At 36.7% G+C, this 19,202-nt stretch overlaps 1 long non-coding RNA gene and 1 pseudogene across 2 annotated transcripts; both read left to right on the top strand.

The window, feature by feature from the left end:
• Positions 1–12,014: 12,014 nt before the first annotated feature.
• On the top strand, positions 12,015–15,950 carry LOC147475733 (formiminotransferase cyclodeaminase-like protein; annotated as a pseudogene). The gene is made up of 5 exons (XR_015209734.1): positions 12,015–12,431; positions 13,291–13,322; positions 13,417–13,664; positions 14,085–14,954; positions 15,779–15,950. The product of XR_015209734.1 is annotated as a formiminotransferase cyclodeaminase-like protein (transcript).
• A 767-nt stretch (positions 15,951–16,717) lies between these two features.
• On the top strand, positions 16,718–19,129 carry LOC147475732 (uncharacterized). Its single transcript, XR_015207581.1, has 2 exons — positions 16,718–17,045; positions 18,686–19,129. It is a non-coding gene; the product is annotated as an uncharacterized LOC147475732 (long non-coding RNA).
• Positions 19,130–19,202: the final 73 nt, after the last annotated feature.

The raw sequence follows: 19,202 nt of genomic DNA, 5'->3' as shown, positions 1-19,202 counted from the left end.
ACCACAATACCTATAGATCTTATCATCCAAGGATGCACTAAATGGAGTGAATATGTCGGTGGGTTTTCATTGAGCAACGCCTCTATTTTACTTATGTCAAAAATGTCCTCCAACAGAGATGGAAGGATAAAGGACACTTTGAGATTATTGCAGACAAGGATTTATTCTATTTTAAATTCTCTAGCAGTGAAGCACGACAAGCAGTTCTAGAGGAAGGTACAATCTTTATTAGTGGTCATTGTTTGATAATAAGTCCATGGACTCGAGGAATGGAGAAACAACGAACTCAGATAATAACAGTACCTCAGTGGATTAAGATTCACAATGTCCCTAAGGAGCTATGGACTGATGATGGGTTGGGATTTCTAGCCAGCAAGGTTGGTGTGCCTCATAGTCAAGATGAAGCCACGAAACTGAAAAAGAGAATCGACTATGCTCGTGTATGTGTTGAGGTTGATGTTTTGGCTAAACTTCCTGATTCGTTCCCTATTGAACTAGCTCCACGTGATGAACGACTCATTTCATTTGAATACCCATGGATCCCAGCAAGATGAGAGAGCTATAAAAAATTTGGGCATGCGACTGAGAACTACTTCAGAGAGGCAAATTCAGTAAGGAGAACAAATATCAATAGAACTGGGAGAGTGAATATAAGAACTAATGTACAATCTGGTTTGGATTCAAATAGTGCAAATAGAGCACAGGAAGGAGAACAGATTGAACGAATCAGTACCAATACCAATGTGAGTTATGAGAATACAGGAAGAAATACTGTAATTTATGCTGGTAATGGGACAGGAGAAAATGAAAGCAGGAGGATATGGAGGGTTCGAAATCGTCCTACGTCCCTATCTGAAGTAGCAGGTCCAAGTTGTATCAGGAATGACAGAGGAGAAGAGACTAGGGAGCATAACTCTTGTCCAGCATCCCAAGATGAGCCAACGAAAATTCCTACTGATGTAGGACAATCTGAATTAACTGAGGGTCGTACACAAATGACAGAAGTGAATATTGAAATGCATGACTCAATGCAGATGGTAGTGCACGAGCCTCAAGTGGACGAGCTTGTCCTGGTAGTACAGCCTAACCCTTTTCAACTTCTAGCAGGGGAAGAATTGGAAGGTGAATCACTCCATGAAACTGAATACTTCGAAGACCACCTCTATGCATACGAAAATGAGGTTGAGCACTCTACTCCACTAGCAATTGTTGTGCGGGCCCGAGAATGACTAGATGCAAAAGCACAAAGACAACAAGGAGCAAAGTGTGGAGATTCATAGCCCACAACGGAAAAATAGCAACTCCAAGAGCAGGAGAGGCAGACCAAAGGGGAGGAAAAACAAAAATAGTTATCGATGAGTAGCCCGATCATTATGTGGAACGTAAGGGGAGTTAATGATCATCATAAAGCTCGGGAAGTTAATAAAATGAGAATGGAACAACATGTTTGTGTGATGGGTTTGCTTGAAACCAAAGTCCGAAAAGAGCATTTTGATAAAGTTAGAGAATTGTGTTGCCCACAGTGGAGTTGTTTGAATAACTATGACTATGATCCGAATGGTAGAGTCTGGCTATGCTGGAATCCTAATGAAGTAGCCGCTCAAGTCATAAGCTCATGTGACCAATATATTCACTCCAAGATTACTATTTTGGCTACAAACATAAGCTATTTTTTAACCGTAGTGTATGCCAGGAATGACAAGCCAGCAAGAACGAGATTGTGGCAGAGTTTGGTAACATTGCAGACTTCTGATCCTTGGTGTATGATGGGAGATTTCAATAATGTAACAAATGCTGGAGAGAGATGTGGTGGAGCTCCTATACACCCGAGAGACACAAGAGAGTTTGTGGATTGTTTGCAAACTATAGGACTGACAGACTTGAAATACTCGGGGTTTTTTTACACTTGGTCAAACAACTCTGTAGGGAGAAGCAGAATCATGTCTAAGATTGACCGATGTGTAGTTAATTCAGCTTGGCTCACTAGATTTCTTGCTTCAGAAGTCGAATTCCTTCCTCATGGTATTTTTTACCACTACCCAGTTCAGGTAATGTGGTATGACAAAAGCAGGAAAGCGAGCCCTTTTAAGTTCTTCAATTCTTGGGTGAACCACCCAGAGTATAATGCATTACTACTTGATGTATGGAATCAGCCTATCAGATCTAATCCCATGTACATCCTGCTTCAAAAGCTCAAGCTTCTCAAAATTCAGCTGAGACCTTGGGCTAAGAGAATTTTTTCTGATCTTCACTCACGGGTAGAGAAAGCTAAAGAAGTTCTTTTCAGTCTTCAGAAACAGATTCAAAACGATCCCTTGAACACTTCTTTAGTAACAAGGGAAAAAGCTGCAATGGAAGAGTATGCACTATTGGTTAAATCAAAATATGTTGAACTGGCTCAGAAAGCTTCTAGAGATTGGTTCACAAAGGGAGACAAAGGAACGGCTTACTTCTTTAATTGCCTAAAGGAACGGAAGAATAGAAGTGCCATAAGATCCCTTACCACGCATGATGGGGTGCAGCTTAACGCGCAAGACCAGGTAACCAATGAGGTGTTGAATTATTATCAAGAACTCTTAGGTACTAACTCTCCATTGCAGGTCAGTGAGAATTTCTTTGGTGAACTGAATGTCAGAAAAACAATTCCTCATGAAATAGCAGCTACCCTAGACGTTGATGTGAGTCCTGAAGAAATAAAGCAAGCTCTCTTTTCCATGGATGACTCCAAATCACCAGGGCCAGATGGATTCAATGCTTTCTTCTATAAGCATTGTTGGAATATAGTAGGCAATGATTTCACCAGTGCAGTGCTTAACTTCTTTACTTCCTTCCACATGCCAAGAGGAGTTAATGGCTTAATGTTACACTACTCTGCCTTATTCCCAAAGTGAAGAACCCTTCTAAGGTGGAAGAGTATCGACCCATTGCCTGTTGCAATATCATCTATAGGTGCATTACTAAGGTACTCACAAACAAACTCAAAGGAGTGATTGAGGAATTGATTTCCCCTAATCAAACAGCTTTTATCCCAAGGCGCAACATCCAAGATAACATTCTGTTGTCCCATGAACTGCTCAGAGGCTACACCAGAAATAGGCTCTCTCCTAGATGCTCACTCAAGGTAGACCTCAAGAAAGCATATGACATGGTGAACTGGGACGCAATTACAGCAATGATGGTTAGATTCAATTTTCCTCCTAAGCTCATTCGATGGATATCAGTGTGTATGACTACTCCCCATTACTCTATCATGTTAAATGGCTCTATCGAAGGTTTCTTTCAAGGGAAAAAAGGGATTCGGCAAGGTGATCCTATCTCCCCATATATGTTTGTGTTAGTCATGGAAATCCTTGGGTGCCTCTTGTAGGAATGGATGAGATTGAAGACTATTAAGCCACATCCTCATTGCAAGAGGATTAAATTGTCTCATTTGTGCTTTGTTGATGACTTATTAGTTTTCTCAAGAGCTGAATATGCATCCTTAACTGCTATAAAAGAAGTTCTGTCCAAATTCTCTGAAGCTTCAGGATTACATATGAATACCTCCAAGACAACCATCTTGATTGGGGGTCTAACAGAGAATGAAGCCATTCTACTAGCAGATAGCATTCAGGTGAAACTGATTCTACCTCCAGTTACCTAACTTGGTGTTCCACTTCTTGCAACAAGGCTAGGGATCAAAGACTGTCAGCCACTTATTGAGAAAATTACTTCGAGGATTACAAATTGGAAGGCACGATTTCTGTCACATGCTGGGAGAGTACAACTAGTTCAATCTGTTCTTCAATCATTCCATGTATATTGGGCAAGATCCTTTATGCTTCCCAAAAGCATTTTGGATACTATCTCTAGTATTTGTGCCCGTTTCATCTGGAGTGGACTAGAGTTGTCAGGGAAGATGCATCAGGCTAGTTGGGAAAAGATGTGTCTATCCAAAGAGGCAGGGGGTTTGAACTTGAAAAACCTACACAGGTGGAATCAAGCAGCTTATTGTGGAATAGTGTTTAGTATTGTGGCCAAAGAGCAAAGTATTTGGGTCCAATGGGTGTATGAGCAACATCTTCACGGGAAACATTTTTGGTCGTTGCCATATCCAGCAGACTGTCCTTGGGTATGGAGAAAGGTCCTTGCTACTAGATCCGTTGTAGCTCAATTTATAAGGAGTCGAATTGCAAATGGCTCCAACACACTCCTATGGCATGATCTTTGGTGCTCAGACATACCTTTGAGTCAAAACATGCATGCACATGATGCCTGGAATGAGATCTTCCCATTTGAAGCCAAAGTAAGTGACCTTATTACAAATGGAAGATGGAATGACCACATTGAACTTCTCCACGATTATGCATTGCGAGAGCACATCAGGAGTATACACATCCACTCGAACCTTCATGAGGATGAAGTGATATGGACTCCGTCTCATATAGGAAGATACACGTCGAGCTCAGATATACAGCCCTCACTAGGGAATCCCCAACAGTCCGCTGGGCATCATTAGTATGGGGAAGATGGGTTCACCCGAGACATGCCTTCTGCACTTGGCAATTGTTCTCAGGGAGTTTGTAAACACAAGACAGGTTAGTATACCGAAAGGTCCTCCAATTCTCTGAATGTTGCTTCTGTCACTGTTCAAAAGAGAATTCGAAACACTTGTTCTTTGAGTGCCCATATTCAAGGGAAGTGATGGATTGGATTAAAGCGTTGTTAAATCTTTACACTACTACTGTCAATGCTAATAGGGAATGGTCCAGCATTTTTCGATTGTGTGAAAAGAAGAAAGACTTGGCAGACATTTATCGAGCATTCATTTATGCTACGGTACATGAGATTTGGGCTGAGCGGAATAGGAGAAGGTTCCAGTCTATCCCTCACCTCCAAGCTAAGGAGGTGGTTGAACTCATTGTAAAAGATACTAGACTCTATCTACAGGCAGAAATTAAAGACATTGTCAGTTCTTCTGAGATCAAACATCTCTTACAAACACTCCGATTGCAAGTGAATTTAAAGGAGAACACCGAAATTCCATGCTACTGGACTAAACCTGATGAGGGAGTAGTGAAATTGAACACAGATGGTGCAGTGAATAGTCGAGGTGCTAGCTCAGGAGGAATCATCCGTGACAACAATGGAGATACAGTGGTGGCTTACATAGGCAGTAGCTTGAACTGCTCAGTACTATATCAGGAGATAAATGCAATACACCAAGGGTTGGAAATATGTATGCGACTTGGAATCCCAAAAGTGTCAGTGGCATCTGATTCGTTAAGAGCAGTTCATGCTATAATGAAGATAGAAGCTCCTCCATGGCAGATGGTAGATATGGTAGTATCCATCCAGAGAATGGGAGTGGCTTTTGAGTTCATAGAGTTTAAACATGTTTTTAGGGAAACAAATAAGGCAGCGGATCATTTGGCATCCTTGGCTGACCATTCAGAGTTGATAGATGACTCTTGTATAATCTTCACCCCTCCTCTATTTGAAAAGTTGTAGACTATTGTAAAGGATGATATGTAGGGAAAGATGTATATGAGGATTAATTAATACAGGTTAGGGGTAGGCTAGAACCCCAGTTTATTGTTCAAAAAAAAGATATTGTCCCCCACTAAATCACCCATTGGGCTTGGGCCACATCTTGGCCATGGGTGTGGGGTTTTATCCGAAAAGGCCTCGGTACTAGTTAGTGATCTTCCCACTTTATCAACCCATGATGAACTCATTTTTTCTCCCATACTAGTAATCTTCCCACTTTATCAACCCCAATCTCCACCTTGAACCGAAATCCAAGGATCTTCACTTGTTCATCACCATTGCACGATATCATGCCAGACTTTGTAGGTGTTGAAAGGACAAGCTCCACCTCGAAGATCACTCGATGTCATTAGATTCCACTCGGGGTACACTCTCTCGAGCATCCACGAGTTCCAAGAGTGCCATAGTGTGCAGGGACGCTTCGTTAAGCAACTCCACATGAGTTGCGCCATCGTTGGCGCCTCCACCTTGAATGACTTTGTTTTCAAATTCTACATGATCTGTGCCATTTGTCCTAGCCGAACCATTGGCTCTGATACCATTTGATAGGACCTAGGTACACTTGTCAGGCCTGGGCCTCTATGCCCATGGGATAACTAGTACCGATATTGTCCCCCACTTAACCACCCATTGGGCTTGGGCCACATCTTGGCCTTGGGTGTGGGGTTTTATCCGAAAAGGCATCGGTACTAGTTAGTGATATGATCTTCCCACTTTATCAACCCATGATGAACTCATTTCTTCTCCCATATGGGACTATTAGATTTCAGGTTCACAATACCCAACAGATACCAACTTGTTTATCGGTTGCTTAATACATCTAGTAGCAAACTTCATCCCGTACTGGCTTTGCAAGTAACCTTGTTTCCCAAAGAAGGGTATTTGTCTTTGGCTTCTCACCTATAACCACGATTCTGATGATGGTATGATTTTGATTCAGTTTGTTAAGTCATGGGCATTGGTTTGCAAACTAAAAGGCGACACATCTATAATAATTAAGTCACTTCCATGTTATGACAGGAGCATGGTTAAAGAATAAAGACCCTAATGGAATAGAGATGGTACCGCCGGTCTACTTGAATGACTTGAGGAAACTTAACATCACCAAAGAGACCTTCACCATTCCGAAAAAACATGCAGTTCCAGTTGACAAGGTTTGGCCCACGTTTGTAATGACTGACATTAAGATGCTCAAGCAATTGGTCTTGACTCTTGAGTCATCTTAATAAAGAAGAGAAAACTCTACCACCATTGCATTTATCAACATCTGTGCTAACAAGTGCTTCTGTTTGGTAATTACTATTTTCCTTTTTGGATTGAAGGGGGAAATCACGGTGGGGCAAATATGTTGTGAGCAATTTCTTGAGGATCAAACAGAGCATTTTCTTTTTCCAGTGAAATGCAGGGCACGGCCAGACCCACCTTTACCACACTTATTTTGGTCACGCACTGTCTATGTTCTGGTATATATAGTAACTAGTAATAGGAGCGAGTTAATTGCCAAGATGGGATAGCAACTGCAGCAATAATGCTCGTTGGCAAGTAAATTCAGAATATGGACAGGAATATGAGATATTAGAAGACATGGACAAAATTTTGTCCTGTTACTTTCCTTTGCCTCCAAATCGAGCTCTACATGTTGCAGGATCAACCAAATTGGCTATTTATGAAACAGATTTTGGATGGGGAAATCCAACGAAATCAGTAGCTATTTCAACTGATATTACCGCGGCTATATCTCTTTGTGATCTCCCAAATGAGATACGAGAGGTCGAGATTGGTTAAGTTCTCAACAAAATTGAAATGGATGCATTTACTGCATTCTTTACCCAACAGACTCTCAAAGAATTCCCTCGATGTATAAGTTGACTGTTGATTGGATCATGTATTTTACTTGCAGGTTTTAGGATAAATCTCTCTGAGTGCATAATCAGGTCTATAAAAACTCCTCCCCAGCGAAGAGAACTCATAAAACTTCCTTATTTTTTCAAAAACAAAACCACAACTTAAATAGACACAAATACCCCCGTAACTTAGCTCCTGAACAGAGAACCAGGTTCTCATCTTTTTCTAAGTCCCTTTTTCTATTGAAAAATAAAAAAATAATAATAAACCCAATACAAAGATCTAATTTTTTTCTTGCAAAAAATCTCAAAATATAAAAATAAAAACTGAAGACAAATGTAAAAATACTTATTTCTCCACACAAAAAGAAAAGTCTAAACAAAAATACCACAAAAGCCTCTGTGTGTGTTTTTTTTTAAAGAAATGTGTGGTTTTGCAAATCAAAAAGCTAAATAATCCAAAATTTGTTTGAAAAATCATATTTGTTTTTACATAATATACTACAATTACTATTTCGCATATTGAAAAATATATGCAAAAACAATTTTACATAGTTAAAATGCTAGGCAAAAATACATTTTCATTCGAAATTACTATGTAAAAATCAATTTGCATAGTCAAATTGTCATGCAAAAAAAAATTTTGCACAGTCGATTTGATATAGTCAATTTGCTACGCAAAAATAATTTTACATATCAAAATGTTATGCAAAACTAAATTTGCATAGTCAAATTTATATACAAAAATAAATTTACATACCGAAATGCTATGCAAAACTAAATTTGCATAATCAAATTTCTATGCAAAAATAAATGTACATAGTCAACTTGCTATGCAGATTTTTTTTGCACATTGAAATGTCCATTTAATTATAACACTGGAAAATAAATAAATCAATTGAAAGAAAATCAAATTTTGACGAAAAGTCGAAAACTAATCCACCAGAGAGAAACAAATAAGAGTGAAAGCAAACATATCCAAATCCACCAGTTGAAAAGATAAATTTGAACTAATCTTTTTCAATACATATGAAGTTGAATTGAAAAAGAAATAAAAATCGATTCCACCCCTCCAATTGGAAGTTAAGACCGTTATTTTTCATTCAAAAAACAAGTTGAAGAGATAAATGAGTTGATTCAAGATCAAATCTTCCAATGAACCAAACTCCTCTATAGCATAATCATACGTGATTTTTGAATCGTAAATGAAAACTTTCTAAAAAGACATTTTAAAATTGAACATAATAGAAGAGAAAGTAAATAAATTAAATTTATTGAAGGAGAAACAATGAGTGAAAATGAGTTTTTTTTCTTCAAAGGGTAAAAAGGGAGAAAAAAAAAAGAAGATAAATGAAAGAGATCATGATTTTCTTTTTCTCAAAATAGGGAGGTTATTTAACGCCGCCATGAAATTATAGGAGGTTATGTGGTGCGGCTGAACGGGAGGGTTTTTTAAGTACCCGGATCAAAATCAGGGAGGTGAGGCCCATTTCTTGATTTTACTTGAAGCTCATTAGTTCTCCTTCATAACGCTCTTTTGATTTCCCAACACTTCTGACACTTCGCGAAACAAATTTTCTATATACTACGTTTTACTCGTTAGATCTCATCCATCCACCATTCCACCCACCCATGTTACTTGCACACCAAAATCGTCCACCATTCCACCCACCCACCCATGTTGCTTGCACACCAAAATCGTGGGATAAGTTGGTTTGTATATGGGTGGATGAATGAGGGTTCTTATAAATAAATAAATAAATAAAAATATGAGGGTTCTACTGGCACAAGTACGGCTGAAAACCGTAAAAGTCCATAAAAATTAACAATGGTATGTAAATACAAGAAATTGGTCCTAAGGCCCAATTTTGGGGAAAATGAAGTCTAGAGGACACGGTTTTTTATGAGTAACTCATACGGACAAATTTTGAGAAAAAGTAACTCACGAACCCACTATTTCAAAATTAGTAACCCTCAAAGACAAAATAAGTTGTCCCCGTCTTTTTACATTTTTTTAAATGCCAGTTATACCCTTCATGAAAATAACCCTCAAGGACAAATGACCCAGATTTAAAATAAATATTTTCCGATTTTACCCTTTCTATCATTTTATTATGAACAATGAGTGTTCATACCTTCTGCTGGTGTATGAACAATGATTGTTCATATCCAAATAGGTGAATGTACCTTATTCATACCCAAAGGACCAAGGACTATGAACATTGAATGTTCATACCCAAAGACTATGAACATTGAATGTTCATACCCAATCAATGTTTATATCCAAAGGACTATGAACATCGAATGTTTATACCCAATCAATGTTCATACTCAAAAGATTATGAACATTGAATGTTCACTATGAATATTGAATGTTCATACGCAAAGGATTATGGACATTGAATGTTCATACCCAAGGACTATGAACAATCAATGTTCATTCTATCAATTGAAAAAAATTTAAAAGTAGTCATGAACAATGATTGTTCATGTTTGATGTATGAACACTTTTGATGTATGAACAGTGATTTTTCATACTCCCAAATAGGTATGAACAATCCATATTCATAACTGGATCAATATTCATACCTATTGGATCGTTGTTCATAGCTCCAATAGGTATGAACACTCATTGTTCATAGCTAATATTTGTAATTGGAGGTATGAACAATGAGTGTTCACACCTGCTTAAAGGTATGAATAATGATTGTTCATACTAAATACACCAGGTCGTTTCGTCTGGGCCGGGCCGTTAATTATTTCGCGTCAGGGGTATATTTGACATTTCATCTACCCGATCCGTTTTTTATTTCGCGTCAAGGGTGTACTTGACCTTTTATCTACCCCGTGAGTTACGAAAAAAAAAGGTGTCCTGAGAGTTACGTTTTCGGCAGTTTTGTTCTTGAGAGTCACTCCTTGATGTAAATATAATCGAAACTCAAAACTCAATTCTCAAATATTAGAGGTCCCAATTTTAAATATCGTAATCTTAGAAGATATTTCTTTCTATTTTATGATTGAAATGTAACAATCCAAACTGATATAGTTCTGCCATCAGTGCGAGTTTGGTAGTTCTGCCAGTTCTGCCATAGCCTTTTTTTGTGGCCACCATTGGCCTCTCGAGTAGAATGGTCGTTGCATTAACTTTAAAAATCGATTTTCTTCAACTTTATTTCTGCAACATATCCAATATGTCACGTAGAAATTCTATCGCACACCTATCTCACACGATTATTGTAGATGAACATTAGCAATAAAAAGTATACATAAAATGTCTAAAATATCACACATACAAATAAGTAAAAGTTCACAACCACTACCTTATTTCTATCTCATAACAATCTTCTGTTTAGTACATAATATATTCTTGCAAATAGTTCACGCAAATTTAATTCTCAAATCGGCATGTAAGTAAGAATGTCGTTCTCTAGTGAAGGTGTGCACATAACACCTTGTCCATGTCAACCAAATCGTTAGTCTCCTGTCTCCCTCCTACCAGTAAAACAAAATTGACACGACCAAATTTCTCCACCTCCCACCTTTCATGATCTCTCTATTTTTTTTCGATAAACTATTTCATGATCTCAATCAGCTGAAATAATCGTGATATTTCTGGCATTTTAAGTCAAAATAGCTTTTTGATGCAAAAAAAACAAGCTCTTGCACGTCCTCTTAATTCTCATCATCATCCTTCTTTTTTTGTTTTGGCCTTAGCCCGGCCCGATGCTCAAGAATGTTTTTACGTGCTCGTAAGCCTTGGGCCTTGCATGCTCTCAAAAAGTAACTCCAATTCTTTATTATGATTTTTTCAAGATTGTAAAATATTAAAATCTATGTTTTAACTACTAAAAGAAAAGGCTGAGTTTAATGGCTCTCTATTCTTTTTAAAGTAGAATTAAAGTCAATAAATTTTACTTTTTATTGTTAATTTTCTCTCAGATATATACAAAAGATTTTTACTCTTTATTTTTATTTTACTCTTGAGTTATTAGAGTTAAAATAAACATATTTTATTCTCTATCATTAATTTTCTCCATATATATATACAAAAGATTTTATTATTTATCTTTATTTTACTATATATATATACGAGAATAAAATAAAGATATATGAGAATAATTTTTTATCTTTATCTTTATTCTACTATATTTTACAAAACATAATTTTTTTTATATATATACAGAATAAAATAAAGATAGAGAGAATTTTATTCTGTATATATATATATACAGAATAAAATAAAGATAAAGAATAAAATCTTTTGTATAGAGAGAATTTTAGTATATATACATAATAAAATAAAAATAAAAAATAAAATCTTTTATATATATATATGGAGAAAATTAATAATAGAGAGTAAAATCTGTTTACTTCAACTCTACTTACAAGAGTCAACACAAATAATCGAAGTGGGTGTACCTCTATTGGTACTAGAGCGGCAGGCATTTCTTGTAAAGCAGAAAGGTTCGCATCGCCGCCAACATTTTTCCTCCTTTTTGGCCGACGAGGTTGGGTTAGGGATCAAAAGAAAAAAAAAAAAAAAAAAAAAAAGGGACGTGGAGGAATCTGAGAACTCCACTGGAACACAGCAAAGGTAGAAAATAAAATCTCTCTCTCTCTTTCTATCTTTTATAAAAAATCATGGCAACTCAATCTCAACAAAATATGTCAGACATATTCGACTCATCATTAAATTTAGAAGACGCCCATTTTGAGGAAGGGTACAAAGATGGATATAAAGATGGTAAAATCTCAGGAAAAGAAGAAGGGAAAGAAGTAGGACTAAAACATGGTTTTGAAGTAGGAGAAGAGTTGGGGTTTTACAAAGGTTGTATTAATGTATGGAACTCAGCTATACAAATGGATTCGTCTTGTTTTTCAAGTAGAGTACAGAAAAGTATTAAACAAATGGAAGATTTGGTTAAGAAATATCCAATGATGGAACCTGAAGATGAGTCTGTTCAAGATGTTTTGGATTCTTTGAGGTTGAAATTTAAAGCTGTTTCTGCTACTCTAGGTGTTAAATTGGATTATGTTGGGTATCGAAATGCGTCTTCGGTGTCTGAGTTTTAAGGAGGAGATACTAGTTTACTGTAATTTAGTTTTTAAGATTTGTTTCGTTTCTTTAACGAAAATTATTTGAATTGCAGTGGATATGTATGTTTTTATTTTTGGTTTGTGCAATTTTTTTCAAATGCTTAAACTGTTGTTGTCATTGCTCATAATCTTTTGTTATGTTCTGTGAGGTCTTCTTGAATTAGTCGAATTGATAATTTGTTCCTTAGTTCTTGCATAAGTAGGCCATCCTTCTCAGCCATATCGTTTTACAACCATCTTGATAGGTTCTTTATATACTTAGTATGATATTTATTGTGCTAAATCTGCAAACACATAGGAAGCTCTTGCATCCTGCACAATCTGATATGATATCTGAAACATAGTTTGCTCGTGTAATTGTATTTTGCACAATAGCAGTGACAGATTGTTTAAACTCGTAAGTCGTAATGTAGTTCAAGACCGTTATGAATTGTATATCGTGCCTGCATTACGTGGATACTATTATACCCATCAGAGTCTGTCTTGTACCTATGTAATATAACTTATCCCCCGATCAAGTTTCCCTGTTCAAGTTGTGAATTTGAAGCCCTTTCACTTGGTTTAGGATTGTGTTCTTCATTTTTTTAGTATGGACCGAACGACATCTCTGAGTCTTATTAAACCCCTTACGAGAGTATCAGACTTGTTTCAAATGTCAAGTTTCTTCACTTTTTTCAGAATGATGTATGTGAAGCAAGAATCTTATCCTCAATAGTCATGTGTATTTTAGTAGACATGTGGTCCAACAGGAGTTGTAGCTACAAACTTCTTATCAGTATTACAATCATACTTGTTACCTACTGTTGATATCTATGTGCAGATTGTGAAAGAGGAAAAGAGAAATGTTAAGAGGTATGCTTGCTTGTTGTAAAGTCTACATATCCGAAAGTCGAAATAAATTAGCGTGATTTCGATTGAACAAGTGTCAAGATGAGGCTTACAACAGAGTTGGTTACACCCTTGTCTCTGAGTTTTCTCCCACCCAATTACAAGATTCCAGCTCCTTGAGAGGAGCAGTGGTTTCAATGGTTAAAGCAGCTTTAGAAACAATTGACCTTGAATCTCATTGTGGTAGTCATCCTCGTCTTGGGATCGTTGACCACATCTGCTTTCACCCTTTAGCTCAAACTTCTCTTGACCAAGCAGCATGGCTTGCCAGATCCGTAGCAGCTGACATTGGCTCCAATCTTCATGGTTTGTACTCTTTTTCATCAAAATCTTGGAAAGTGGGTTTTAAATAGTAGCATTGTAGCCTATTATCTGAGCAAATGATAGAGATTGTTAATGAAAAAGCACTGCTAATGTAGACATATGCACCAATCTCAGTCATACCATCTAGTACAGCTACTTAGTCTATCGACTCTTTCCTTTTTATTGTGCCAATCTAGATATTTTGTTCAGTGCGTAATAAGAAATTGATTATTACTGAATGCTGTGAGGTTATGCATGCCTGATAGAAGAGGTTCACATATGCAAAGCATAAGTACACTTATGTTCAAGTAAGGTCTTGATCTCCTTAGTTGCATTGCAAGGTGGAAGTTTGTTCAGTAGTTATGGTTTTAAAATGTTACATTGTGCTGGTTTCTTTTGTATATGATATGTTGCAGTTCTCATGATATTTATATGGAGCAGCCGATCTGGAAGGGAAAACGCTTGCCTCAATTAGAAGAGAATTAGGTTAATTCAAGCCAGATTCTGAAGGAAACCAATGGGCTGGAGGACCTCAGTCTGAGACCTTGCCACTGAAGCCAGATGAGGGTCCACATTGAGCAACTCGGACCAAAGGTGTTGTAGTAGTGGGGACAACCAGATGGGTTGATAACTACAATGTGCCTATCTTCTCTACTGATGTTGCTGCTGTTAAGTAGATTAGCTAAATGCCTAAGTGAACGAGGAGGTGGGATTCCATCAGTACAAGCTATGGCACTAGCCCATGGTGAAGACATAACCGAGGTGGCCTGTAATTTGTTGGAGCCCAGTAGAGTTGGTGCCGATAAAGTTCAGCGTGAAGTGGAAAGACTAGCGAAGAAAGAGGGATTGTCTGTAGGGATGGGTTATTTCACTGATTTTTCACAGGAAAAGATAATCCAGAAGTATCTGAAAGAGTACCTATGAAAACGAGATCCTTTCTTTCATCGGGGGGAAAGAAGTGCTCTAATAGAGGATGTTTGATCTAATGGCCAAAAGGGTGTTCTGAACACCTCAGGTGCTTGAACTGAGACACAAAATGCCAAACTTCATCGTTTATAAACAATAGGGATACTTTTTGTGTGACAGAAGAACTATTGATTACTGAGTTCTAGACGTAATATTCAAGGTTTGATAAGGTACAATATGCTCAGAATGTTTAGTGTGAATGAAGTGAACGTAAGCTCTCAGAATTTATTTGCGGGCATGTCAGCATGTGTGCTTCAATGGAAGTTTCAGGCACTCCGAGCAAGCTACTTCTTTCAATCTGTAAGATAGAGAAATGTATCTATACTGGTAATACATTTCATTTAATTTTTCTCCAAATAACGATATAACTCTGATAGCATCTTTAGTGGTTATAGAAATTAAATGTGGCAAATATAAAATAGACTTCACACCCAGCTGAATCTTATCTTCCTGTTTGTGGCATTTGTTCTTTGCATGGAGTTTTCAATTCCATACGCAATTTTATCTTTTCGTATATGTTTGTCTGAGGTATGGTATGTACCCTAAACTGCAGAATACAATGTGTTAAAAAAAGTTTCCTATGGATGCCCCTCCAGTGTTTATCTTAATAGTTGGCAGCCATCTGCATTCCTTCACTATAGTGCCCTTCCAAGCTTCAGTTGTGCTCCCCAATTTTTCATGACTAACCTGTCATTGTTGCTATTGTGCAGTTGTGCATATGCCCTTTAGAGAGATGCACATCACATGCAACTTGTTTCCCACAAAAATTCTTATAGGAGTTTAGGGCCTGCTTGATAAAATTTCTCGCTTGTTGGGCAATGATTAGTGGGAAAACAATTTCCCACTTAAAAAATTTGCCAGGAAAATAATCAGCAAGAAAATAATTTTTTGCAGCTGCTTGTTTCATCAAATGGCAAATGTTGGCAAATGTCATTTGCTAGGTTTGGCAGTGCTTGATAATACAAAAAATTTGCCATCGGCAAATTTGGCAAATAATTTTAACCCTAGTTTTCAATCATTTGCTTCTCTGACTCTCTCTCTGTCAAGGTAGCCGGCCTCAACTGTCTCTCTCTCTCTCTCTCTCTTTAAATTTTATATATATAAAAAAAAAAAAAGTCATTTTAACTGTGATTGCTATGTCAATTTGACAGATTTAGGGAGATTGGATTCATCTTTTTCTTCTTTTAATTCGAATCAAGGTGAGAAATTTAATGGTTTTCACTTATATTTTTTCAAATATTTGTATTGCTAATTACATACTTCAGCTAGTTAGTTCGTTAATTAGAGCTCATGCCCACAGTACAATGTGTAATTTGAGTTGCACAGTTGGTATTATTTGTCGAGCGGTTTAAGTCTACTTGGTGTTCACATATTTAGAATAAGGTTTTCATATAATTAAGTGCATGGTTTTTGCATATTATATGTTTTAAGAAAAATTAGTTATTTCAATGTATTGACTCCCCTTTCTCTTTTTATTTTTTTCAAATTAGTAAGCTTTCACAAGCTCGAGGGATCTTTGGATTCGTGGATAGTGGGAATTTAGAGTTGGATTTAGTAGTATTAGTAGTAGGTCTCTTTATCGTTTTCATTCATTGTTGGATGTAAGACTAAGCTTGATTTATTTGGAGTTCTAGGTAGTGATATTGTACTTTTGAATTTTAAATTATTTTGAACCTTCATTATTGAGTAATGGCATTTGGAATAAATGTACATCTTGGGTCTTAAGATCTATTTTAAGATTTGGGGTGTCACACTATTTAAGCTTTCTACTTTCGAGAATTATATTATACATGATCTACATCTATTGATAAGTAGATAGTCAATTTCCTTGCTAGTTCCACCTATTCCATTTCATATGCTATGCTAATTTCACCTTTATCATTTATTTGGTTGCTCATTATAATATCAATAGTCAATATCTCCAAGCTTTACTATTTGTTATAAGTTCTAAGGAATTATATTACTTATATATACCAGGGGTTTAGAATAATTATCATTCTTTATATATACACAATGTTGTTCAGTTGATGATATAAAAATGCTTGTAAGTGTTGGTTTGATTAGTTGACATTTGAGTTTATTTTTCATAGTTACTGGCGAAGTCGGCAGCAAACCCGTTGGTCTCCTCGGCGATGGATGAGATCCTGATTCAGTTGTTGTTGGAGAAGTGTCTAAATGAACTAGTAGAATATCAGGGAATCGGTTTGACATCTGGACCTTAAAAGAGGTGGCGAAGGTTTTGAATCAACACTTGAACTTGTCAGTTGGGGATGGACATGTATATTCAAGGATTAAAACTATGAAGAGGGATTACATAACTGTCAATGAACTTATCGAGACTACTGAGTTTGGTTTTCATACAACCAAGAAACCAAGTGTATTGAAGCTGATTGTCAAGCATGGGATGCGTATTTCAGGGTAAGTTATTTGCCTATTGTAACACCCCATTTTTTTTAGTAACGCTGTAAATTTATTTGTTGCATGTCATTAAGTTGGAAGTTCAATAGTTTATATTGGGAGATGGCTTATAGTGTAAAAACCTATCAATTTCGTGTGGATCATTTAATTGGAGCTTTTGATTGAATTGGACATTGTCATTTCCTAATTTCTCGTCTTTTTCTTGTTGTAAATATATAGTGGATTAAGGTGAAAAGACTTCAAAACAGTTTCATATTATAAATTTGGGATGGATATTTCAAATACCTTTGTTATGATTTAGAGGTAAGATAGCTACTACCTCCTGTTTGATATGGCCTATGTCTAAACATAAATAGATAGGTTCAATGAGACTTCAGTCCAATGCAACAAGTCGTACGCTATGTGAAGGTGTATGTGAAAGGTTAGGCAGTTGATAAGATACACCGTCAGAAATCTGTCGTCTGAAAATCAGGAACTGCGTCAGTTTTGGAGCCACATTTTCGCATAGGTTGGCTAAGATTCAACCCCATGCTAAAGCATGAAAAAGCAAGACCCGTGTGTCTGCTTTCCAACCCTTTTGGTCTCGACACATTCAGAGTCCTGTGGAGATGTGGTCTCTAAAAGTTTAAAAGTTTGGTTGGCAGAAAACAGTGCATCAGAAATCAGTTTCTGCGCATTGTGTTCGAGTCTAGTTTTAGCATATTTAGAACGAGATTAAGAATTTTTGTAAAACATAAAGAAGTAATGTCTGTGTGTTATCTTTACAACACAAAAAGCCTCGTTGTTTTTGGATATCTATGGAAAGAGTTGTGCTATTTTGAAGATAATTGTCAGACATCTAGTTGCTGAAAATCAGGATTTGTACCGTTTTCAACCAATTTTTTTTTCTAAATGGGCTGAGGTTGGGACTTAGAGTTTTGCATGAAAAGTAAGTTTACATATCCTAGTTTCTAAATAATCAAGTCATGTCTCATTTGGATATATGTAGGAAAAACTATAGTATTGACAAGTTGGCTAAGAAACCTATGTGCATGAACATGAACCTGTTTTGAGAAATATGTCTAGAAATGAACAAAAAGTTTCTTAAACTTATCTTGGGTGTTTTATATATAGTTTGTAGCATACTTTTCTTGGGTGTTTTATTTTTGCTTTTGGATTCGCTTTTATTGCTTGAGGAATTTTATGCTTAGATGTCGTGGGAGACTGTTTTGTTCTCTAGAGTTCCAAGATGAGCTCTAGATAAGTTCTTTTGACTAAAATGGGACAATTATATCATAACGAGGCATAAGAGTTACTTAGCTTCGGCCTTCGTTGAGAGACGGTTAAGTAGTAGGTTGAGCAATGAGATATATATTGTTATGATTTCTAGGTTATGACATGATTTAAGTTTATGAAATGTCGAAAATACAGAGGAGACTTTGTCGAAATTTTTGTAGGATTTTTATGTCTTTGTATAGTTTGGCTTTTCCTTGGTTGCCCCCAGATTATCCGCGTCCGAAGTTTAAGAATGACTGGAGATGCCATGTGTCTTTGGTATTCAGACATTACGAAATTTGGGGCGTGACACCTATCTTGTAACAAATTATTACTAGAAGTTATATAACCATAGCGTACTTATATGAAACTGTTTATTGTTATAGGCACATCTCGCAGTGAAGCACCTAAGAGGGAGGATGTTTTCTCATTTTGCCAAAGTTTGTGTAATTTTTGAGAATGACTTTTCACATCATATACTGGCAACGTTGGTTAAAGCTTTGGGCAAGTTGTTCCTGTCACTTCACAAGCTGAGAGTGTTCTTGGTGATACACAAGTTGAGAGTGGTGAAAGCTTTGGTTGACATTGTGAAAGATCTAGGGTGGTTTATGATACTACCCCTCCCCCCCTTTAGTGGAGTATCCATTCCCTTCTGTGGAGCATTCATGGTAGTATACTTCATATTTGTTGAGCGTGTTGTTATTTCTTGAATTTGGTTTGTGTTCTAGATATTTTAGAATAACTTCATACACAATCCAATTGTTGAAGAAACTTAAAACATGATTAGTATGTATTCAACTTAAATTATTAAAAGTGTTTACTACAATTAATTTTTTGTGGTATTTGAATTAATATGTGTGGAATGATTTGAATGTTTTAATTAAATTATTGTGAGCTTGTGCC

The sequence above is a fragment of the Coptis chinensis genome, chromosome 9, assembly GCF_015680905.1.
Source record: "Coptis chinensis isolate HL-2020 chromosome 9, ASM1568090v1, whole genome shotgun sequence".
NCBI lineage: Eukaryota > Viridiplantae > Streptophyta > Magnoliopsida > Ranunculales > Ranunculaceae > Coptis > Coptis chinensis.
Note: the sequence above shows the minus strand (reverse complement) of the source record. Positions and strands in the feature narration are given on the sequence as shown.